Source organism: Topomyia yanbarensis, chromosome 2, assembly GCF_030247195.1.
Source record: "Topomyia yanbarensis strain Yona2022 chromosome 2, ASM3024719v1, whole genome shotgun sequence".
Lineage (NCBI taxonomy): Eukaryota > Metazoa > Arthropoda > Insecta > Diptera > Culicidae > Topomyia > Topomyia yanbarensis.
In genome coordinates, this window is record NC_080671.1 from 89,947,418 (window position 1) to 89,974,156 (window position 26,739).

A 26,739-nucleotide genomic window follows, 5' to 3' on the forward strand; every position below is an offset into this window, starting at 1 on the left:
TTTAAAAGATTTATATAGGAAATTAACGTGTGATTGGCTTCTTTTACTCCGGAACCAACACTTCGTTTAAATGAAGTAGCATTCGGTAGCAGTCAATGTGAATATTATATCCTTCAGTAAAAACTAAAATTGTGAGAATCGAGTCAACAATATATGAGAAACAGGCGTGAATCAAATTTCAGAACTTGATCATTTCGCATATGACTACATACATCAACCTGTAACATAGGAACCAGAACTCCGATTCCAATAGAATTTAATAGAAGTCAGTGCTGTTGCTTTCATGTGAGGCTAAATTTGAAAAAATCGAGTCAGACATTTTTGTACTAAGTGGACTCTGGTTGAAATGTTGAGCCACTTGGTGTTGTTAGTGTCCCTGGACGCGTTGGAAACTCCTCGTTTGATCATAAATTTCTAAGATCAGAGACTGTTTACTTCGGCGTTGTGTCGGCACTTCCTCGGGCTATTCACGAGAGATCTCATCTAACTAATATTTCTAGGAGTATTAACCGATGATCCCACAACGGTATCGTCTGTTGCATATTCTTCCTGAGCCAAGGAAATATCATGCAGTGTCATAATGAATGGCGCAGCTCTCTCCATTATTTCTGCAATGGATACATCCTAATGACACTCTGAGCAATTGCCGCATCGGGCCTTTTTGCTACATTCAAATCTTCACTCACTGGAGCAAGGATTTCATGAAACAGCCAATCCAATGATTCAGTAGATCCACGCATGAACATTTCAAATCAGTGACCACACCGTCGATTTCAACCTTGTGGGCGGGCATATAGACGCTGTAGCCCTTTAATCATAAAATTCATGTTGCAAGTAATGTAGTTGCATTTACATTAAAGAACGTGTAAAAATATACATAGTTTGCCATTCTCCATCCTCTTCAGCCGAGTTTTATATTAAAAGAGACACAATATTTTATTTCGCATGTCAAAACATGTAAAATTCAATTTTTAGACAGCCTAATGACCCATTCGGCCTAATGACTCATTCGGCTTAATGACCCATTCGTCCTAATGACCCATTCGGCCTAATGACCCATTCGGCCTAATGACCCATTCGGCCTAATGACCCATTCGGACTAATGACCCATTCAGCCTAATGACCCATTCAGCCTAATGACCCATTCGGCCTAATGACCCATTCGGTCTAATGACCCATTCGGTCTAATGACCCATTCGCCCTAATGACCCATTCGCCCTAATGACCCATTCGGTCTAATGATCAATTCGGTCTAATGATCCATTCGGCCTAATGACCCATTCAGCCTAATGACCCATTCAGCCTAATGACCCATTCAACCTAATGACCCATTCAGCCTAATGACCCATTCAGCCTAAAGACCCATTCAGCCTAATGACCCATTTAGCCTAATGACCCAATCAGCCTAATGACTCATTCGGCCTAATGACCCATTCGACCTAATGACCCATTCGGCCTAATGACTCATTCGGCTTAATGACCCATTCGGCCTAATGACCCATTCGGCCTAATGACCCATTCGGCCTAATGACCCATTCGGCCTAATGACCCATTCGACCTAATGACCCATTCGGCCTAATAACCCATTTGGCCCTTATGACCCATTCGGTCTAATGACCCATTCGGCCTAATGACCCATTCGGGCTAATGACCCATTCGGGCTAATGACCCATTCGGCCTAATGACCCATTCGGCCTAATGACCCATTCGGTCTAATGATCCATTCGGTCTAATGATCCATTCGGTCTAATGATCCATTAGGCCTAATGACCCATTAGGCCTAATGACCCATTAGGCCTAATGACCCATTCGGCCAAATGACCCATTCGGTCTAATGACCCATTCGGTCTAATGACCCTCGGCCTAACAGTACTAATAACATTCGAATTAGCGGCTTTCGGTCTAATGATCCAGCATCATCAATTCAAACTTGGGAGTAATCAGTCTTTTCCAGTTTTATATCATGTTGAAATATGTAAAAACGAAAACGCTATAGGGTAATGCACCTATTATGGCAGTAGAGCCAATTGTAACCCTATTTCACACATCTTAGATTCGAACCAAGCAAATGGGATAATGACAATATCAATTTGGCTGAAACATTTTAATTTATAACTGATTTCCAAATCGCTCTTTTAATTAAAATAAAATCACCTTCTTGAAATATCTGCTAATTTGCCTCATTCACATGGAAACAGTTCACAACGGCGCTTAACTGAACAATGTTTTATGAATCGGCAATTACATTTCTTTATTTTAGCAGGAGAATCCGTTTCTTATTAATTCACAACAAAATCGCTCGTTGAACGCTAGGATAGGCCTAGTGTTAAAATACGAGATTACGAGAAATACGGTGGCACACATCGCCATATTTTTTTCAGATACACAACCACAATCAAAACAAACTTTCTGAATTTAGCATAGAGGAAATAATCACCAGTGCTGCCAAACTAAAACATGAACTGGAAAATATATTGTAATCCAATTTCAGGTATAAATAATCAAAGTTATTCAATTGATTGATAATTGCAGAGTTTATATTTTCATTTAAACATAAAACTAGGCTCGGGACAATGCTATGTTTGATATGAAACTAGTAATCACCAGTTGTTCAACTTCGACTGATTTTTTCTTGCGAGTGCAATACTGGGCACTCTTCTTTCAACATCTGATGAGGCTCGTACATGTACGTAATGTTTACGTTTATTTTGATCGGCAGAAAAAAGTAGAATGATACGTTTTACAAATCATGCGTTGGCGTCCATGATCTGAATAAGTAGTCAGAATCGTCGCAAATGAAATATAAAACATTGCGCTTCAACAAAATCGTTTCTCGATGAGGTGAAATTTGGCACACCCAGGATAATTGAATCGTTGAGGTGAGAATAGATGCACAGAATATGACATTTATTTTCATTTATGCTGAAAATAGATATATTTCTGATAAATAAGCATTATATTGATGTTTAAGAAACAGTAAACTTATTCTGAGGAAGGTGATAAATAATATTGCTTTATTTTCAAGTTGTTCAAGAAATTGTGTGGGCCTCTTCCTAATAGTGCTTAAATAGGCTCCTTACCATAATATCACCAGAAAGTGTTGATAGTAACAAATTGAGTTGGACGTGTTTTTTTATTTACGATAAATAAATAATTAGACTCCCACGCTTTCCACGCACACCTACTCCCGCGATACGCAAACACCCCAGTGACAAAGTGGACGTTTTGGCACTTACAATTTTACAAACTCAATCTGAAGAGTAAAACTACAAACGTCCGTATTCGCGCGATCATGAATCGGTCACGTCCGAAATTTCCTTCCCTCGGTCCTAGCAATCTAGGTCCATGTCTTCAGTTGGACCAATCAGAAAAAATGAAGCTCATATCCACTAAACAACACGTTCCATGGCGACATGACCGAGAACTCTAGCGATATGAGGAAACTCTCTCTCTCTCTCTCTCTCTCTCTCTCTCTCTCTCTCTCTCTTCTAGCATCTGAACCGCACACTGAAAATTAAATAACGTATTCACGGTCCGCGCGATGATTCAAGAGAACACACGCGAATATGCGAATGGCCACACATTTCCATATAGCATGTATGTAACGCGACATAGAAATGCTTCGCGATGGAACACGCTAACATACAAACGCTTGAGCCCCTCACCATGATGCACAAAGGCGAACAAGCGATCGAGATCCGGGCTCTTTCGAGAAACAAGTTCTACAGCTCCAGTTGAACTTCTCTAAAGAAATTCTTTCCTCCAAATCCCTGATATAATTTATGCAAGATGACTTGTCTAAGAACTCGTAAGTACAATTTTTTCAAACATCTTATTGGATCAATTATACAGAAAATACCCCGGTGAATCAGTTTCGTAGTTAAAATTGTGAAGAAAGCTGATCGGAATTAAAATTGTCTTTGACGAAATATACTAACGCGTATAGCGAACAGTTGAGGAGAGGTTTCATAGACAATAACTAGATGTTCGTCGAGTGTAAGGTAAATAGAAAACAAAACAATCGTTCGCCCGTAAATTCAATAATCTGAAATGTCCCTGAGGCTTCTATTTGATCGTTCCAGTTCCCAATCCGGAGTTATCGTCCAAAGCCCAATCTACTCGAACCTATGAAAACAGGTTGCCCTCTCATCGCTTAAAAGCAATGAAAAAACAAAACACACAAGAAAAACGGTATTTACAAATGCTCCACATTTTATTCACCGCGATGCTGCCAGGAAAATGCAAAACTCGTTCTATTCAACGAGATCAGCGAAGGTTTATTGCCGGAGCACTCTTCGAAACAACTAGGAACCCACTGTATTCTAACTGGAAAAGCGACATTCATTTGCATATGACCTACTCTATGCTCTGGGAAGCAGCAAAAAAACAGGCTTTGAATTCTACGATATAAGATGATCATTTGTATGAACCCATCCTGATGGACGATGCAGAAACCGAACCATAGTTTATAACAGACCATTTGAAGTGTCGTCGTCAATCATTGTTACTATTTTCATTTATTGTGGCCATCCTTCCCTATAATGACGGCGAAAATCAACTGTATTTGACAGCATCATCCCCTCACTAATATTGCTCCCGATATTTTCCAAAGCAAGGCTTTTATTTGTTGGCGTGAGATGTGTTGCATTTCGTGAGAAACACATCAGTCATCAATCACCATCAGAAAGCTACCCATCAGAGTAAATAGTGCAGTTGCACTACCGAAGATACAGACATCACTTCATCATCACCTACGCTTTGCTAAACCGCTATGGCCGACAGTTAGGCCAAGCAATCAATGCCAACCATTTCCCGTGAAGCACCATCTGCATACATATCTGCTAATGGCACCTGCACCTCTAGAAGAACCACAGGGAGATCAGAATTCGACCTGCCAAGCGTGTGCCAGATTCGTTAGGATGAAGGTGGGATTTTGTTGACAACAAATCTAATTTGCATATGATTTTGGACGGTCGGATGTCGACAAAATGATTAAAAGGGCTTGGGCTGTTGCACCCCTGCCGACCCCGTACATCGACGGGAGGCGCATCTTATGTGCACTTCGGTGCTGCCAGGCAGCCACTCGACTCGTCAGTTCCGGAGTAATGTAACGGCAAAACCAACTGTTGTTTGGTGGTGGCGATGATGATGAGCATTAGATCCGGAGTGGGGTTTTGTGTGCAGCCGCCTAACAAACCAACAGAACCGGTTGCGAAAGTCCATTTGCTAAAACCAGAGGCCCACTAGAGCAGAGTGACGACGTTGTTGGTCGGCTGTTTAGACGACGACCGGCAGGTTTTGTTAAGCTCTGATAGATGCTCGATAGGCTTAGTGTAGGTAAACTACAAGTGGGTGGTTGACAATAAACGGGTGGGTTTGGATATGTGATGTTTGCCCAGCAAACCTCCGCATCCAAATTAGCATTGAATGATGTGCGAAACCAACTGGCTGGGAGCTGATGGCGTGGGTTTGGTTTTCTAATTTAGAACACTAAGGTCATGCTGGGATGGTACCATCAGGAAGAGTTACGAGATCTGGTGGGATTAATGTGTTCAAGGATATTCGTTGATTTGCTTCTCAATTAGGTTCGTGATGGCTTATGGTAGTCAACATCGAAGAGCAGCCGAACTTTTGGTAGTTTAAGCTTTCGTCTCGAACCAACAAATTTATACTTAGGAGTAGTCAATCATTCTTACTGTACACATTTTATTCACTCAATCCTTTCATAAAATGTTCAATAATTACCTTTGCGTCTTCACGAGACTCGCAGGTGAAGAAATATATTAGAAAAAAAACGGAAAATATTGGGAGCACAAATAAATGCTACTGAAAAAAGCGAAATACTTAAAATACGTTGAGGCTCATAAATTTACAAAAATCGCCCCTAAGGGTATTTATAAATATAGAAAAAAGCGATCTAACAAAAATATCAAACGTATCAAAAATGACAAAAAGTATCAAAAAGGAAATATAGCCAAAGAACAAATACAGTAAAATAGCAACAAAAAAATTAAAATAGTTCAAATTGCACAACTAGCAACTATAGTAAAAATAGCAAAATAGAAGAATGTAAACAAAAGTTCTACAGAAAAAATGTATTGAAAAAGAATAAAAATAGTAAAACAGCTCATCGATAGCATAAGGGTTTTTTGCATTGGGCCGAAGTCCCAAGAGTTGCAGATTCGAATCCTGCCTCTGGGGGGATTTTTTTCACATAATTGCTTTCGCTTAACTTGCTAGAGCATGGGGCTTTTGGAGGCAGTAACCATTCGATTGAGCGGTGTTCTGAAAAAGTCAATTTTTGTGCCTGTTCTATTGTATATCCATCGAATTCAATGCACGCAATTTGCCGCCGTGCAAGACTGTATGTTATAAGTACACCGCGTAGTCTGAGAATAGGCTATTCCAGGGGTTTCAATCGTATCCTCACCACTCGAACCCCGATGAGAATGCTGGAAAAAATCCTACATTTAGCATCTTTGACAGAGGACATTTTCAGCCGACTTCATTATCCTCAAAGTGCACAGGGATCTTCACACTAATATTCTCACACTCAACAAAATGACTTATATTGTTGCGTGAACTGTCGTATCCTGGTACGTATCGTAGTATAACCATTCGTACATTTTGGGGCTTAGTTGTTTGAATATTATGCAGTGAAGACCCGGTTGTGTCAGTTTCCAATTTTGTCTGACTCTGATGTGTACCCCCGATTTTAGAAACTTTTTGGTCCGATTTTGGAAGCCTTCCACGAAAATATGGGCTCTAGTAGACTAATCAAGTCAAATACAGGTAAATTTTTCTTAGGCATATTTTATTTATCTTTAAGATCAAAAATATGCAAAAAAATAATTTAATTTTGTTTAGATGTTCACTGAATCTAAAGTGAAATTCATAATAACTAATCCAACGATTATTACGCTAGGCATAGGGACTGAAGAAGAATATTTTAATAGTTTCGGTTTACTCAAAAGCAGTCTTCCCATGCGCACATCGCACACAATGTTCACTCTGGTTTTGTGCTCATATTAAACCCACACTTCGTGTACGAACTCAAATGCGCTGTTTCCTACCTAAATACGTGCACATGTTCGCCTGCACAACCGAACCTCATGTACGTACACAGTGTGCGTACACGTAGGTTCTAGTTTTCTCTTTCTCACTCTCATCATCACTAGCGTTGACATTTTTGCCTTGTGCGAATCATTTTCGTGTACGCACCCGGTGTACGTACACGGCGTTTGTACGCCGTTCGCTTAGGCTCGATGTTCGAAGCGAACCTGTACATCGATACGAAGCGTGTTTGAGGTTGAACGCGTGTACGAAATTTTGAACATTCATTTGTACCAAATTGTCGATGTTCATGGGAAGTCTGTTCAACAGAAAGAAAAAGTATGTCACCATTTTGTCAGCCTAAAATATGCTAAGGGACTACTATAAAATAGGTCTTAACTGTATTTGCCGACACACCTTTTATCCTTCGACAAGTGCTCCATTTCTTAATTAGCGAATCTAATTTTGACGCCCCTGAAGTTCGCAGCGAGCGTACATAGACGCCGAGGAGTAAACTCATGCTCATCACCACAAAGTCATCTCGATCGATACAATCATAACTTTCGGGTACGAATATAACGGTGCTTTGTTCTGGAAATCTTTTCCCGGTAGTATATTTTCCCGTTTGTTTTGTGAGCTTTCGTTAACCGACGTCTTCGGTGGGTGATAGCAGACTGCGCAACATTAGTTCAAGTAGCAAAAATAGTAAAATAGCAAAATGGTAAAAATAAAAAAATTTCAGCGGATAGTTGATGTAGTTAATATAGATTAAATAACTGACATAACAAAAACAAAAACACGACATCAAAAACTGAGCTAAATAATTAGAAAATTGGCTTTAATTCTTTTATGTTGGCCACCGTTTATTGTCTAGCAATGGGGTGATGCTACCAACGCTATAATATACTCGTTCGCCGTACCAATGGTGCAGAGGATTACTATTCTATTCTATTCTATTCTATTCTAAACCTTACACAGCCAGTATTGAAAAACATCCTGGAAAACACTGCAGGTATTCTTTAGCGTTTTTCTTGTCAACATCAATATTTGGAGCATATAACAATATGTCGCAAATATTAAAACGGCCAGGCCTACTGTGCAGAGTTGGGTTTGAAGATGTTCCAATATTATACGGCAATTGAATTATTTTGTTTAATGAACAATTCAACCAACGAATCGTTTTGAAACTTGAATGAGGAAGAAAAGAGGACAACCGTACCGACCATTTCAGTTTATATAGGGTTATGATAAACCGTTGGGAGTGACTTTGCTAAGAAGGTTGGTCCTTTGGGATGGGACAGGGGTATTTACACCTGGCCCTGGCTCATTAAGCCTAAGTTAAAGCGCCTTTACTCGTTCTTAATGGTGCAGAGAATTACTGTTTTCTCAAAATTCTAATTCGTGTACATTTTACGATATTGATACAAATTTGCTGCACATATACCAGATTAGATAGCGTGAATATATCTACAATAATTATTTCCACAAACAACAAAAAATAGCTTGAACCAATTTGTGCATGGAGAGACAAGACCTGAATTAACATTAATTTGGGTTTTCCTGTTTCGAACTCATTTTATCAGTTAACTTGGGGCCAAGTTAGGCGATGTATCTAAACTAGTATTCAAATTAGCACTAGTTAGGTACTATATCCAAACAGTCGCACCACATATATGACGTCTGAAGCAACTGCGAAAATACTGTACAGATTTCATAATTAGCAAGAATATCAAATATTGTAAAAATTGAAAAGCAAAAACAACCAATATAACAAAAATAGAAAAAAAATCAGGAGCTGCAAAAATAACCAAATTAGTCATATATTAAACATAATTAAAATATCAAAAATGACGGCATACTAAAATTATCAAACATGGCAAGTAATAGCAAAATAGATCAAATGGAAAGTTGGTTAATATAGCAAAAATAGCAAACACTTTAAATAAAGTGAAAATATCAAATATTACAAACATGGCAATAACAGCAAAAACATTAATAAACATAGCACAAGGCTCAGTTTTTGATTCCACATCCTCCTCGTCAGTAACTAACATCAACATAGAGCCAGTTAGATAAATCCAAACCAGAACCAAATTGACGCCTGAAGGCTTCAAACATTTTTAGTATTTCGGATTCTCCTCATCGGTAACAACTTGAGTCCAGTTAGATAGGTCCAAACCAGCACCACAAAAAATAAATAGAAAAATCAGCAGAATGGGCATAACACATTAGCAATAATATCAATTAGTATTAATAACAAAAGTAGAATAAATTGAAATTTGTGTGCCGAAAAGCAAAAATGTCAAATGGTAATTTAGATAAAAAACGGAGATAATACGAAAACGACAGAAAATAGTAAGCGAAAAAAAAATAATAAAACTAGAATATCGCGAAAAATAATCTGTAAAACAGCTAAGATAAGAAAAAACGACCAAAATAACATAAAAGCTCAACAATAACAAAACTGCACAGATTTAAGAAATAGCAAAATAACTCTAAATAACCTAAAAAATAAATTATGAAAATACATAAATATAAAAAATGCAAAAAAATGAAGCCAGCGATACGGAAAAACATCAAATATAGTGAAAATAGCTAAAATAATAAGATGAGTGAAAATTAAAAAAAACAAGAATAGGTAAAATAGAAAAAAGTAAAATGTAAACAAGTATGAAAACAGTTAAAATTGTTAAAAATAGTAAAAATAGTGGAAATAATAAAACGTAAAAATTGCGATATAATAAATCGTTGAAATAGTAAAAAGGATAAAAATAGTTAAAATAATACTGTAGTAAAAAAGTAAGTAGAAACCAGAAACAGTGAAAAAGTAGTATAAATATTAAACCTAGTAAGTTAGTAAAAATAATAAGAGTTGGGTTAAGAGAAAAAACAGTAGAAATAGTAAAAATAGTTAAAATATTTCAAATAGTAAAAATAGTTAAAATAATAATAATAATAGTAAAAATTTTAAAAAATATTGAAGATAGTAAAATAGTAATAAAAATAGTACAATTTGTAAAAGTAGAAAAAATGCAAAATTTGTAAAAATGACAATTAGTTAAAATAGTACAATAAAAGTAAAGCAAAATGGAAATAATAAAAACGGTATGAATACTAGTAGTAAACATTGTAAAATAGTAAAAAAGTAAAAAAAAATAATGAAAATATTATAATAGTAACGAAAAATAAAAAAAATAGGAACAGTCAAAATTGTTGAAATAATAAAAGCATAAAAATTTAAAAAAAAAATTGAAATAAATAGTAGAAATAGTAAAAATAGAAGAAATAGTTAAAAAAGTGAAATTAGTAAAAATAGTAAATAATTGAAGTAGTAAAGCGGGGGGGGGCGTAACGTAGTTCGTAAATCGATTGTCTTGTACGCAGCGCACCTGGGCTCGAGTCCCAACCCCGCACATAGGGTTAGAAATTTTTCATAAGAGATTTTTCTAACCCGAAGAGGCGAATAACCTTAAGGTTAAAACCTCTATAATCGAAAGAAAAAGTAGTAAAGATAGTAAAAATTATAAAAATAGTGAAATACCCAAAATAAAAACCTGTTTTAATCCACCTAAAGGTGCAATTATGCTTTTCTCATATCTCCAAACTATGATTTAATAGCTGGTTCGTACAATATAACATTATGGAAATGTCTTTCATTCTTATTACACTTGGTAAGTATATATAAGAGCACCTTTTTGCATTCATCGCGGTATCGGTTTGAATCGGAGTTTTCTATGTGATCGCACTCCACAACCCGTAACTCCGGAGCCGGAAGTCGGATAGAGATGGAATTAAATATCAGTTTCCAGGGACGCAACACCTTTCATTTGAGACTAAGTTGACCAAATCGGTCTAGCCATTTTCGAGAAACCAATATAACCGTTATTCTGAATTTGGATGCTTCCGGATCCGTCGATGATGGCCAGTGTGGCCAAAGAGACTTTGAATGACTGTTGGTGATCTAGATCTACAAATTCAACAGTTGTGTTTACATTTTGGAAAAAAAATCACCTTCTTACACTCATCGCAGAATTCGTTAGAATCGGGATATGCTGCATGATCGTACATATCACCCTGTAATTCAGGAACCAGAACTCGGATCCACACAAAATTCAAATGCAGCTGATGGACCTTTCATTTAAAATCAAGTTTGTCAAAATCGGTTCAGAAAATTCCGAGAAACCGATGTGGACAAATCAACAAATTTTGTTTTGTAACCATACTCTTCAACTCGTAATCCGGATCAAGATGTCGGTTGAAAATGAAATTCAATAGCAACCTATGGGAACATTATACCTTTCATTTGAATCTTAGTTTGTAAAAATCGGTTCAGCCATCTCCGAGTAACCGATGTGGACATTTTGTTAACAAATCCGCACATACACACACATACATACATACATACATACATACATACATACATACATACATACATACATACATACACACATACATACACACAGATATTTTGCGATCTCGGCGAACTGAGTCGAATGTTATATGAGACTCGGCCCTCCGGACCTCGGTTAGAAAGTCGGTTTTTGGAGCAATTGCATAACCTTTCTATATGAGAAAGACAAAAGAATAATATTTAATTAGCTTAATCAGCATGAGTTCGATGTTATCTTCATGTGATTATATTTTGAAATGTTGGTGGAATGGGTTTGAAAGTGGTGGGAATGGGGGGTTAGTAGAGTAGGAGTGGAGGATGCGTCAGAAACCCTTCATCTTATTTCGGTATACGGGGTGGATGAAGGAAATGCGGGCGTGAGGGAGGTCCAAGGAGAGGGGAGTGATGAAGGAGGGAGGTGTAAAAGCAAGGCGGGGAGGGGGGAGGGGCGGCGACGCAATACTCAACTGCATATTTTGCCTTCCATTTGAGACTTGGTTTGAGAAAATCGGTTCAGTCATCACCGAAGAACCGATGTGACTTTAATTGTGGAATATATCCGGAATTCCGGACTTCCGGAATCGTCGATAGTGGACAATATATTCAAAGAATGTTTGATTGGCAATCAGATCTAGATCTGCGATTAGAAGTAATTTGGTAACCATTTCAATAGTTTATAGCCTCTGAGGTATTACGATTGTACCGATTTATATGGGAAATTCCAGTGTATCCTTACTAACACCCCTGTAACTCCGGAAGCAAGAGTCAGAACCGAATGAAATTCAGCAGCAGTCAATGGTATTACTGTATCTTTCATTTGAAATCAAGTTTGTAAAAATCGGTAGAGAATTCGTTGGGGAATGGGTATGATATTAGCTTAGGAACTTGGCGGGTTCCCCGGGGGCGTCATGAACCGTCATAGGTGGCCAATGTGGTCAAAGCTGCTTTGATTGATCATTAGTGATCCAGATCCGCAAACTAGAGTAATGTTACATCAATTTTAATATGTTTTACATCATTTGAACATCATGGTGGTATCAGTTTATATGGGAATTTGCTGTGTGACCGCACTCTTCAACCCGTAACTCCGGAACCGGAAGTCGGAGCAACTAAAAATTCAATGGCAGCTTATGGGAGCGTTATACCTTTCAGATGAAACTAAGTTTGCGAAAATCGGTTCAGCCATCTCTGAGAAAATTGTGTGAGTTTAAATGACACACACACACATACATACACACACAGACATTTGCCGATCTCGACGAACTGAATCGAATGGTGTATAACACTCGGCCCTCCGGGCCTCGGTTAAAAAGTCGATTTTTACAGTGATTGCATAGCCTTTCTTTATATGAGAAAGGCAAAAATAGTGAAAATTTTAAAACAGTAAAAGAGTAAATATTAGAAAAGCATTAAAAATAGTAGTAACAGCTAGAATTCTAAAAAATGAAAATTTAAATAGTAAGAAAGGTAAAAGTAGCAATACTTATAAAGATTATTCAAAAAGTAGGAATAGTAAAAATGGTAGAAATATTTAAAAAAGCTAAATAGTAAAAATTTTCAAAAAAGTAGAAATAGTAAAAAGAGCAAAATTAGCCAAAAGTGTAATAATAGTAAAAGTATTAAATAGTTAAAATAGTAAAAAAATTAGAAATAGTAAAAAAAATTAAAATGGTAAACATACCAAAAATAGTAAAAATTGTAAGAATATTAGAAATTGTTAAATATTGAAATAGTATTTTTTACGCAAAAATTGTTAAATAGTGAATAGTTAAAATCGTAAAAAGGTAAAAGTAGTAGCAATAAAACAGCAAAAAAATAAGAATACTAAAAATAGCAAAAAATTGTAAAATAGCGATAACAAAACTAAAATAATCAAAATTAGTCAAAATGTTTGAAACAGCAAAAATAGTTAGACTAAACAAAATAATAAAAATATTAAAAATAGTGCACTAGTGAAACTAATAAAAATAGTAGTTGTAGTAAAATTAGTAAAATTGGTCAAAGGCTAATTATTAAAAAGGTTAAAAGTAGTAAAAATTATAAAAATGGAAAAATACTAAATATACTAAAAACAGTCAAAATTGTGAAATGATAGAAAAGGTTAAATATATTTAATATATTTATTCTTTTGTACTAGTGTAGAAGTGCAGTAACAAAATAATAAAAAAGTAAAAATAGTAAATAGTTAAAATAGTAAAAACAGTAAAACAGTTGACGGCGCCGGTGGTTGAGTGGTAAGCGTGACCGCCACTCATTCCAATTTGCCTGGGTTCAATTCCAGCCGAGGTCGTTGAGATTTTTCTGAGGTGAAAAAATCTGTGGTCACGTCTTCCTTCGGAAGGGAAGTAAGCCGTTGTTCCTCGGTCTATGAGTTTGGTGGATCGATTTCCTTCCGCGATCTACGTTCGGGCCTGGCCGGCGCCGGTATTGATCAATATTTTAGGATTGCCAGGAGTTGCACATTGAAAGATGTTTCGCTACTCCCAAGCATAATTATCTACTTATTCTCTGTGCAACTTCAGCTAGTCCAGATCGATAACGGAGTAGCAGCCAGGGGTGGTCGCACAAGCTCAAGCTTAAGCAAAATAGTAAAAACAGTAAAAATATAAGAAAATTGTAAAATGCTGAAAATACTAAAAATACTCAAAATATTCAAAATTGTGAAACAGTTCAAAAGAGTAAAAGTATTAAAAGTATTGTAGTAACAGTAAAAATAATAAAAGCTTTAAAAATATAAAAGTATAAAAATTAGAAAGAATAATAAAAAACGCAAAGTAGTAAAACTGATAAAAAGGTACAAAAAGTAAACATAATAAAAATTGTAAAAATATTAAAAACGGTTAAATAGTGAAAATATAAAAAATAGTTGAGATAGAAAAATTAGTAATATTTTTAAAAAATATTGAATGCGTTAATCCTTTGCGATGCAGTGGGACGTATACGTCCCACCTACTTCTCCTAAGTTTTTATTCAATTTCTAATTAGCGTTGACATATAAATACGAATTGTTTCTTTTTATCAACTCTTAGGGATGTAAGGAGTACAACTAGCACAAAAAAATTGTGAATAAACATAAATAATTAAATTATAAATCTAGTTTTTTTACAATACATTCGGCTGTGTCTGAACTAAAAGTCCTAGAGATCCAATTTTTTTTTTGCAAGTATCTAAAATATTGGACTAAACAATAGATTTTTTACAGAATTTCTCGTAGGTTTTTTTGAAAAAAAAAAATTATCGAATATGTAGTTTATTATTATGTTGATCTATAAAAGATTCTGAGAGACAGGGATAATTTCTCAACTAGCATAAAAATAGATTAGGTTGTTTTTGAACTCGCTGATTACGATTCTGATATCATAATTTGAAAATACAAAATGGCGACTATACAATGGCAGCCATTTTTTCGAAATTTGCGAATTTTGTTACAAAGAGCATAAAACTCGATTTACGAGAGTTTTTGGGGTCGCTGATTACGATTCTGATGCCAGAATTCGAAAATTGCGCCTACAAAATGGCAACTATTTTTTACGAAATTGGCAAATTTTGTGAGTCAATCTAAAACTCGATTCACGGGTTTTTTTTGGGTCGCTGGTTTCGATTCTTATACTTTAATTACAAAATTCGACGACGCTCAGCTTTGCTTCACAGATTTCTATACGAGAAGACAATATTGAATCCGCCATTTTTAATTTTGCAGTACCGACATCCGAACCGTGACCCCAAAACCGCCTTAAAAGAAATTTTATGCCAATATAAAGAACATGAAATTTTGCCTAATATTGGATTCTCCATCACGAAATTTGCATATATAACGTCACCATCGTGATCTGCAACTCCTCCTCCCCTAGAAGACAATATAAAAATGAAATTTAGCCATATTGGATTCACCATTTTTAATATGACAATTCTAACATCAGAATCAAAATCAGCAATCCCGAAAACCCCCTTGTAAGGCGTTTTAAGCTAATATAAAAAATATTAAATTTAGCCAAGCACAGTCGCCATATTGGATCCGCCATATTGAATTTGACATTTTCGACGTCAGAATCAGAATCAGCGACCCTGAAAACCCCCTTGTTAGACGTTCTAGGCCAATATAAAAAGCATGAAATTTAGCCAAGCGCAGTTGTCATATTGGATCCGCCATATTGTATTTTAAATTTTCGACGTCAGAATCAGCATCAGCGACCCCTAAAACCTATATAAAGCTAAAAGCAACAATATTAGCAATGAAAAAAAAATCGCGTCGCAAAGGGTTAAATAGCTAAAATAGCGAAAAAGGTAAAAATGCTTAAAATTATAAAACTAGTAGAAATTTTAAAAATAGTGAAAGCAGTAAAAATACTGAAAAGAGTAAAAATAGTTAAAATAGTTGAATTGTAGAAATAGTAAAAGATATGGTAACTGGAAAACCAATGTTATAAAACAATCATCCAGAATGTGGTTTGCAAATTTGTCGAAAGCTGTAACTAGAACTTTTCATAAAAATGTTGTTACAATTTGTAGATAGTAGAGTTAAATTATTCGCTGAAATTATTTAATTCTGTGAACACTGTAAATGTACCACTAACACATTCAATCCTAAATCTCTCATAAAATTTATATTACAACAACATGATGTCTTCGGTGGAATTTTACAGAATGATTTTTTGTATCACATGAACTTTGTTGGGAAGTTGGTCAAAAACCGATTCAATTCACCTAACAGTGAGATTGAACTGATTCTGATTTCATTTTTCACATTTTAATTGTATTTGCCCAATTAGTTGCCATTGGCTGATGATAGTGACGAGTTTTCTGCGTCAGTATAAACATTTAAAGTTTGTATAAGAATTGTTAGCCTATGAATTGTTTTAAATTCGTCCTTAAAAATTTGATGGAAGGCTATTTTAATCGCATAACATTTTTTCGCAAAAAAAAATTCAATAGGAACTTTTGGCCATTACAAGGTTAATACAGTGTTTCGACTAATGGTAGGAATATTTCCCAATTAGATTTCGAACAAATAATAGCTTATTTGTGAGACTTGTACCACAAGACCTTAACAATTGATTTAGCAAATTACAACTAACACATGTGATGGGTAGTATCGGAATAGTTCAAACTCACTATTAGGTGAATTAAATTGTTTTTTTTTGCTTCCCGGTTATCTTTACTTGGGGAGACGACCGGAGTAAGATTTATAGGATTTTCGGCTTTTGCGGTCTGATTAATTAGAACGGGTGATTTATACTGCCCGACGTTTCGGCCACTGGTTATGGCCTTTTTCAAAGGAAATACGTTATCGTTCTTCGTTCAACGCTCAAACGAAGAACGATAACGTATTTCCCTTGAAAAAGGCCATAACCAGTGGCCGAAACGTCGGGCAGTATAAATCACTCGTTCTAATTAATCAGACCGCAAAAGCTATCTTTAGGTTATTCAGAAAATTACTCTGAAGAATTATTTCAAAGATTATAAATCTTTGCAATGAACGTGTTTTGAGATATTTAGGATTGAAACGTAGTTGTTGGTGGTACATTTGCAGTGTTGCCAGAACTAATAAATCCATGCGATTAATTTAACCCTTCTGCCTTAAAATTGTAATAACAATTTTATAAAAAATCATAACAAGTAACAGTTTTCGGCAGAGTTGTTAACCACATTAGAGCCTACTCTTTTTTATGCATTGGTTTTTCAATTTGAGTGAAATAGCGATCCGTATTAATGGAGATATAAAAAAGTGCAATTAGTATTTCCATACAAACTTCAAACGAAATGTGCAAATCCGAGGAGAAACCAATCGCTTCCATAATTTGCACAGTCATTTGAGACTGTGTCCCCAAAACTTGACGTGAAGCTCATCATTGGTGATGTAAATCTCTACGTTGCAAAAAATGTATTATTATGGCCAGTTATTGGAAAGGAGAAAATTCGTTAAACCATCAATGACAACGGGCGTAAATTGATCAGTCTTGACGCAGCTAGAGGAATGACTTCACGCGTAGGAATAATCTGAAGCATTCATGTAGCCTCCGAATGGTTAAACTATAGATAGTCGAAGCCTTTCCGACTTTAGAACTGTCTGAGCACCGAATCTTGATTCAGACCATTGCATGGCGACCGAAGAATATACACCCATCAGAATACATGAATCGACTAAACTGTCAACTAAAAAGAACCTGAGCACAGCGATCGATAACGTTCACGAGTCAGGAATGAAAGTGTTGTGAAGTGACAGGTAGGAGAAAATAGGCTAGGAGCCGAATGCTTGTAGCGGTTACACGTTACTATACACGGTTTGGTATAGTTTGCGTAGAGCAGCCGAGAAATAAACTTAACCGACGTATGAAGTGTATTTACGAGGTCCTCTTAAAGAAATTATTAGAATTTTAATAGATAGAGAACTGTCCGTTAAGGTGTCTACTCTGTCGAACTGCTATACATTTTTCTTCGCAGTATGTAGTTGGAAACTTGTCAGTAGCGAGCTGGAAACCATTTTTATTGTACAACCTAATTGCTTTACGGGAACTTATTTGATCCCTGGTTAAGACAAAATTCACAGTGGTTGGTAGAGTTTTGAGGCAGTCCAAGCTCCGATCTGAAATTCGATTCAAATTATTGCATCCCATATGGTGCAAGCTTTTATTTTTCCAGTGAAAATACTGCAGTTTTGTTTGATGAAGCAAATAATTATTTTACCTAAGTTTACTTCAAAATTTTCCCCACGTAGCAAAAAGGCAACACGTCCGGTCCCAAATGCCGGTATTCAATAATTTACTTTAGTTATGTTCATGTAGAGTACAGAAGCAGCGCCTTTCGTTGCTTCCGAAGGAAGTGCATTGTGAAACAGCTGGGTGTTCCAATTTGCTTGCTAGTTTACGAAGTACTTTTTCTTATTTGTAGGCCAACGTGTTCCAATTTGCGATATCAAAAGAGCACGTTTTCCCGGAATGTTTGACTGTAAAATAATGTAAATGAAATAGTCGAGCCTCGGATAAAAGGTTACCATCCGCAATTTGCAAAATATTCGGCACAATGTTTGAGCTATCTACGCTTTCCATCGTGCAGCAGAAATTTTATCCTTGCAGATCGACCCAAAAAAAAGCTGATAAATTTTACGAAATATTGAGCCTTAAAGTTCAAACCCATTTCGGTACGGTCCGCACCGTAACATACAATATGACATCCCGTAAAGTTGCTCGTACCACCGAACCCGGAAACAGGGAAAACATAGTGTAAAATGGTTTATAGTTTTCCTTCTTGGGCGTGCCACTGACTGTGACTGTTGCGGCTGCCGCGTATCCTCTCGATTCGCTACGCGGTCGGTGATCCTTTTGCCCAGCCCGGTATTTTGCAGAGCCCCGGCGGTCGTATTGCATCGGCGAAATCGAGCGAAAGGAAGCAGGGACGTAAATTCGTTGAATGCACATATTTTTCCCCGGGATTTTCCTCCACCGTCGTCCGCCCTTTTTGTTTCGAGCTAGCTGGGAGAAATGTTTCCTCAATACAAAATATCGGATGGAAGTGGTCCGTTTCCGTCATAAACGCTGCTGCTGCTGGGAGACTCACAAAACCGACCGGTGCGCGCGCGGTCATGAACGGAGGAGCGGGCGGATGATGATGATGATGCAACTGTTTAAACAGAAAGAAGCTAACAAGCTCAGCCAGTGTAGTTGGCACTTTGGGAAAAAGGGTAACGGAAGGAAAACTCATGCAAGCGGATTTTATTAACCACTTTTGATTTATGCTTGTGATTGGTATGTATTTAGAACTTTTTTTTGGGTGTATGTGTTGCTTCTCGAAGTTGGCGCGGTTGGTTCCAGTGCTAAAATTGCAGCGGCAGTGGATCATGGATTATGGGTGGCTTTCGTGGGAGGATTTTATCCTTTTCACACATGCTCTTCGGTGACGATGGGTGAAGATTTATGATAGAGGATTTGTGTGGGGATGAGATGACAGTGCTCAAGGATGGTGGATCTATGGCGGATTAATTTGGGTGATGTAAAGCGAATTTATTGTCCTTCGAGTGCCACTTCTTATCAATCAAAGTGTAAAAAGAATTTGTTTTCCCTTAATTATAATGTCACTTACATTATTGTCATTTTGTTTGTGGTGTCCAACTTTTTTAGTTTTATCTGAAATCAGAGAAGAAAAGACTGGTTAGTGTCACGTAGTACACATACTTATAAGTTCTGAAAACACTGCTTCCCATCACTAGGATGGTCCGAACCGGAATTAGAGTCAGAATAAACATAAATCTATTTTTATTTCCCCTCGTAAATCAAGACGAATTGTTTTTTCGGTGCAATTTCAGTTGTTTCTTGTGCAGTGTAGAGGGGTGGTTAATTTTTAAATTTCAATTTTCCTCTTGGGTGAACGTAGTAAAGAACAATATCGTTACAGTAGCTGCTATTATAAGAAAATCAAATTATATTCTTTTTGTATATTGATGTTATTACCCTTTTCGTTGAAGTGATACTTTTTTTTACTGTTGAGTGGCAGCTGCGGTTGTGTATGGTCTCGCATTGGAGACAGGTAACGATCACTGAGCCAATGCTATATTCATATGTTCTTTCTGGGATGTAATCATATCGCAGTGATGGTAAAAAGGTTTGTGCATTGGGCCAGAGTCTCCAACGTTGCAGGTTCGAATCCTGCTTCTGGGGGAAGTTTTTTTCACATAATTGCTTTCGCTTCACTCACCATTTCGATCTGTTTTCCCCGTTGGATACCACCAAAGAGTCTTAAATAAGGTATTGACACTTACGTAAAAAACCAAATAAATGAATTATTTGTTGAATTGATGTTTGTATTCCAAACTTTTGGGAGCTACTAATTCAATGCAAATTGAATCCCATCTAACTCCAATTTTAATACAAACATCAATTCAACAAATAATTCATTTATTTGGGTTTTGACGTAAGTGCCAATATCTTATTTAAGACTTCCTTTTTATTCACAAAATATAATTCACGTTACAACAGAATATATTCAGAATGATTTCCCCAATGTAAATTTTAGTTGTTTCTCGAATGAATCTTTCGAATACAATAACCTCTGCTTCAGACTTGCAATATACTTCTCTAAAAGGTATCCAATTATAGAACAGACACACGTAGCTACTACGGAGGCCCTGGTAGTGGATATTTTGAATGTAAGATTCCCCCATCTTCTTCCCCTCGCAGCACCAGTAGTGTCCAATCATTTCCATTTCCCAATAACACTTCTCCATTTAAATGGAAAACCATTCTGTTTGTGCAAATCTCCGTTCCACAGAGGATTGCATTTTTCGACTGTCGAGGAGCGCTTCGGTAGTGGCCAGCAGTAGCGTTTCCCTTGTTCCGAAATTGAATCATTCGGATGAGCACTGATATTAAGCTTCGATGACAGTGGGAGCCCCTTTAGAGAGAACACTGTGCTCCAATTATAGATCCACTGGAGCGTGCGGGGAAAAATAGCCGACGTAGTGAAAAGATATTATTCCAAAGGGAAAATGGAGCCTGAATTGAAAATGCAGTCCTTTCTGTTTTTTTAACGGTCAGCCGTACCATTTTCTGTTTCCGATACCTGCCAAACGATGTTTGGCTTAGCGTCAAACGGAAATTGCCTATGCACTATGGGTTGGTTCAATTCAAGCCGACGTGTTCATTGTTTACAATAAGAATGAATTGGATTTGTTAGATTTGTTGAACAATAACACTGTTTTTTTTTTTTCAAAATTATTCAAATTTTCGAATAAAAATATTGATAAAATTCTTGATTGACTCCTACACTAAAAAAATTGATTTTAAAAATTTGAAGTCGATTTACAAAAAAAACCATTTTTGATTTGGATGAAACCTTTGTTCCAAGATAGATAATTATGTTCCCTACCTACTGTCAAAAGTTCAAGTTGGGCACTTTCAAGGAAAAAAAGTTATTTGAAAAAAAAACTTTTCCTTGTCCAAACTGATTTTTTTTTTCAGTGTAGAACATAATTACCTATCTTGAAACGAAATTTCATCCAAATTAAAAATGGTTTTTTTTTGTAAATCGACTTTAAATTTTTAAAATCGATTTTTTTCAGTGTAGGAGTCAATCAAGAATTGTATCAATATTTTTATTCGAAAATTTGACTAATTTTGTGAAAATCACTCCCACAACATTTTTTTGTAGGACTTGTCATTTTTAGACTAGAGCCATTTGAAAAAAATGGTAAAAAAGTTTGGCCTTTTTCAAAAGACAGGCTAGATCATTTTTGGAAAAACAAAGTATGCAAAGTGGCTTTTTGTGACAAAAGTCTGCATGTACAGAAAGTTTCATTAAAATCTGAGAGGGTGCTGAAACTTTTGTACAGGTTGGCGCGAAATTCGTCGTCTTTGAGAGCTTTGATTAAGATACCTGTCGCGAAGGAGTACTTTTATGGTTTAAAAAGAGCTACACCTTCGACAGAATTCACCTCCCCTCGACTCCAGGTATTGAAGCAGTCGCTTTTCAAGTCAAAATCAAATAGAAAGATATTGGTCTTGCTACCCTCCCTTCTGTAGAAAATTGTGCACGACGTGTCGGAGGGAAACTACACAATTGTTTCACTTTCCTCGGTGATGGATTTTTTTTCTCCTTTGCATTTCTGTCATGCAGGAATAACGCTAGACAGAATAAAATTCAACTTACTGGTGACAGGTGACAGTGATTGCTGTTCGTAAATCAGGAAAACTAGCCTCCGAGCACAATTCGTATCGGGCGATTGAAATACTCTCTTTTATCCGGAAATTTATGGCGAAAATAAATCTTACGACGCATCGATAATTGGGTTCAGGCAAACGACTTGTTATCAGAAACTCAATTTGACTTTTGCAAAAGCAATGGGACGAACGATTGTCTTGCGTTGCTTTCATTGGAAATGTAACTGACATACGCTCGTAAAGAGCAAATAGCATCTGTTTTCTTGGACACTAAGAAGACTTTCGATTCTGCATCAATAGAAGCTCTCTCTGGGATAAGCTTCATCAATACCGTCTTTCGCCGATTCTTTTAAAAAAAGTAAAACGGGGGTGGGCTTAGCGTAGTTGATAAATCGATTGCCCTGTACGCAGCGCACCTGGGTTCGAGTCCCGACCCCGCACATAGGGTTAGAGATTTTTCTAACCCGAAGAGGCGAATGACCTTATGGTTAAAACCTCTATAATCGAAATAAAAAAAGATGGGTGGGTAATGTCTAGGACATAAACGGACTCCTTTGACTTGTAATTCAGATCGAATGATACTAAATGAAATGTGTACTAATGTTTGAAGTTATTCTTTATAATTATTATGGTGGTTCTGAAAAAACCTTTGTTGTTGGCGTCTGCGTTGATAGGGGATGCGCTGGATTCTAAGCTCGTTGAAACATTCATTCCTGAAATGAACAAATTTCATATTTCTTGCTTTGAAATATCAATGTTAAAATCTCTCGAAACAACCATCGGAATCTTTTTCCTAGCGTACAGAAATGAATTACGCTTAGTGAAAAACTAGGGGCGGATAATGTGCGGGACATAACCGCGATGATTATATTCTTAAAATTCTGCTTGTATCTCCTTCAAATGGCTAAATTTTACGCATGAAGCTCGATTAACCGGGCTCAGCGAAATTTTCCTGGGGATCCCGTTCGTTAATCTATTCAGTAAAACAATTTTATTACCGAGTTCTCCGCATTGAATACATGTCAATAATTTCATATGATTTCAACAAGCAGACAATGTACATGTAGACAGGTGGGAGTGTTTTGAAATGGTTTTAGTGGAGGTAACAATATAAAATCGTATATTGGACATTTTACAATGATTCTCCTTAACCCTGCAAAACCACGGGATTGGCAGCAGAGGGTTAAGTTGTTATGAAGAGATGACAGTTATTATATGATAAATAAAAATATAAAATTGTTCTATAAATTGCAAAGTTATTGCAGTGTTAACTTGAAAATTTGTCATTTCATTCATATAGGAACAATCATTGAAATTATGTCAATTTATGCTTTGCAAGATTTGAAACAACTTCGAAGTGTGGTCCCCCTGTTATGTCATATTCATTGCCAACCCATCTTTTCCATTATGCATTCGTCCTAATAAGGACGGTTTGTAGATAACTATGGTGATACAAGACGAGAATCTTTTGAAACGATTCAAACCTTGTCGACGATTTGTTTCTACTGCGTACATACATATGAAAATTCCCCTTTCGTACCTCACACCGAATGAGTACGCTTTGCATCGAGGCGTTCCCATTTATTAACTTTTCGTTGCAGATGGAAGGCCATCCTTTTGTGCGATAAATGAAAATATTTTCATCATTCGTTTTGTCGTAGCTTTCGCTTAGTGGCATAGTTGCTACATTCACTGATTTTCTTGGAAAGAATTACAAAAATCTTCGGGTTTGTAGATTAATTTGAAAAATATTTTCTTATATAATTATTTTTAATTACACAAGTTAATAAAAGGAACTTCCTAATAAAAATCTTTTTCCATTATAGATTCATCCTAAGGACGGTTTGCATATAACTATGGCACAAATCCATCTACAATTAACAGCGCTAACGGAAAATAAGCACCACTAATTCTTTACAAGTATTTTGTTAGTCCTAAAAAGGACTGTTGGCAACATTATAGACGCGTGAATTTACTTATCTTCTTCGGGCAGCTTTCTTGGCAGGTTTGGCGGTCTTCTTTGGCTTTGGAGTCTTCGACTTGTTCGCTGCAGCCTTCGATGTTTTGGTGACATTTTTAGTGGCAATTGCTACCGCCTTTTCAGTGACTGCGTTTCTTAAGCCGTTGGCTTTTTGGCCTTCTCACCGCCACAAACATTTTTCTTCTTCTCTCCGGTGGTAGCCGATTTGATTGGTCGTCCGATGCAGCTGCTCACGACCTAACACCTAGCACGCACGTCTGTTATGCACCGCGTCTTACACACGTCTGGTTTTGGGAAAAGCTGCGACACCCCTATTTATAGGTTTTATCATTAATGTTGATTCTCATTTAAAGCAGTTTTTGAACTATTTAGATAGATTTTATATAGCAAACAACGTATCGGTAGCAAGCGTTGAACGTTTTCCTTCCGATTTATGAAACAAGATTATCAACCCGTTTAGTGGAAGAAAAGTTATTAAGGTTCAAAATGTACGTAGTGCTTTCGCTAATTTGCACTACTATCGCTTTCTCGCTCGTTCTCGTGCGATCATGAGCCTTTCCTTTCCGTCCGGCTTCTAATGGCATAACCAAAACTAATATGCCGGATTTCCCCCACCAACTGCTCTCGTCAAGCAACCCAATACGAATAATCATAGGAACAAACATGTAGTGGACCTATATATAAGCATTTCATTATTTTATTGTTCGGTTGGTGCACCATATTGACAGTTCTGTGCGGGATGGGCTGAAAATTTTCACTTTTCCGAGTCGTTTTCGAAAGATTTTTCAAAACACTATTTTTCCGTTGATAATGAATGTATTACATATTCCAAAATTTAATACAAGATTGGTACAAATATTTTCGACAAAATGCCGAAGAAATTGATTAAATCCATTCAGTGCAACAAAAGATATAAGCGTTCAAAATCTTACATAATTTTTCTTTCGAAATTTTGAAAAGGGGCCCCTATATTGAAAGGTAAGTCGTTAGTCACGACAAAAATAAATAAATAAATAAGCAAGAAAAACGTCAACGATTGGAGCAATGTTTAGTTCGCAATTACCGCGTTAGGGGTGTTGGTATGTATCTAACAAACCCAACTCGCATTAAAATAAATAATAAATTTCAAAATTATGGTTCTCAGTCGTGTCCCAGGGAAATTTGATGTGGTTTCTTGAAAACGATCACAAGTGTGCTGGAGGATATTTTGAAGGTTTTTTGATCGAATTGGCTACACCTGAGGGATTCCATGAGAAACCGGCTGACCACAAAATATGACCATCATCGATTCGAACGAAACTTTGAAGTTGTGTACGGTTTATGAGTCTCCATTATTTTCCCTGACAATTGCAATATTTTGATACAAGAGTGATTTTTTAAAAGGGCGTAAAAATTTGTACGTGCATTAATTTCAATTTTTTTGTTCTATTACTGTATTTTATACAGCAAAAATTTCTGAGAACAAGTTTCAGTGAATGAATATTTATGTGCGAAAAAATTATACACTGGAAAGAATTATGTGTCATTTTTCACAAAACCAAAAATAAGTGTTAAAAAATTAAATTGTAAAAAACAAATTTTTTCTAATTTTTTACATTTTGTTAATAAAAACTTCAAGAGAAAAGAAATATTTTGAATGTATGATGTGTATGATGGAGAACTTATCGGTAAAAAAGTTTTTACAACAATAACTTTATACATGTTTTTAAATTTCATACTAATTGACATAGAAAACTGTAATTTTATTACAGAATATAATTCTTAGTCTTGTTTTAAATCAAAATGTATTTAACAAAAATCTTCCAAAATGTGATAGTTTTCGAGATATTTGGAATTTTGTTCCAACAGGAACAGTTAATTCGTGTGATTGTGCTCTTTTTAAAAGTTATTCGCGTTACCCTATCATAAAATGTCAAAAATCTAATGTTTATCGTTTTAAAGACATAAAAAAAACTTTTTCAGTGTATTTGAATCATGGAGAAGCTTTCAATAAAAAAGTTTTCCTAACAACAACTTTTGACATATTTTTATAATTCATACCATTTGCAGTAAAAATATAATTTTCTTTTTAAATATGATTTTAAACGCTATTTTAAATCAAAATGCAAATAACCAAAAAATTCTGAAATGTGGTTGCTCTCAAGAAATTTCAAATTTGGTTTCAACAAGCATAATTCTTTTGTTTTATTACGACCTTTTCAGAAGTTATTCGCGTTTCTCCATCAACAATATTAAGTTTTTCAAAAGGCCCATAACATTTCCTGTAACTTTCTCTTTGGCATTAAGGTGATATTGTAAACCATTTGAAAGCTATACGAAAACAACCAAAATATGTTCGAACTATTTAGTTTAATCATAAGACCCTATGGTTGAATAGTATTTTGATTGTTTTCATATAGCTTTCAAATGGTTTACAATATCACCTTGATGTCAAAGAGAAAGTTACAGGAAATGTTATGGGCTTTTTGAAAAAGTTAGTATTGTTGATGGAGAAACTCGAATAACTTCTGAAAAGGTCGTAATAAAACAAAAGAATTATGTTGTTAAAACAAAATTTGAAATATCTCCAGAACTATTACATTTCAGAAAATTTTTCTTATTAGCATTTTGATCTGTGATAGTGTTTCGAATCACATTCAAAAAGAAAATTGTATTTTTGACTGCAA

The 26,739-nt window shown here is 36.0% G+C and overlaps 2 protein-coding genes across 7 annotated transcripts in view; one reads left to right on the forward strand and one right to left on the reverse strand.

Moving 5' to 3' along the window:
- The window catches only part of LOC131678804 (rab3 GTPase-activating protein catalytic subunit-like), a 231,918-nt gene that overhangs the window by 143,188 nt on the left and 61,991 nt on the right, over positions 1–26,739 (forward strand). The window lies entirely within an intron of this gene.
- Positions 1–26,739, reverse strand: part of LOC131678803 (leucine-rich repeats and immunoglobulin-like domains protein 3) — a 570,421-nt gene that overhangs the window by 133,002 nt on the left and 410,680 nt on the right. For all 6 annotated transcript variants that reach the window (XR_009303737.1, XM_058959133.1, XM_058959131.1 and 3 more), the window contains exon 3: positions 19,520–19,563. The gene's annotated coding sequence lies outside the window, so the exon portion shown is untranslated. The remainder of the gene's footprint in view (positions 1–19,519; positions 19,564–26,739) is intronic.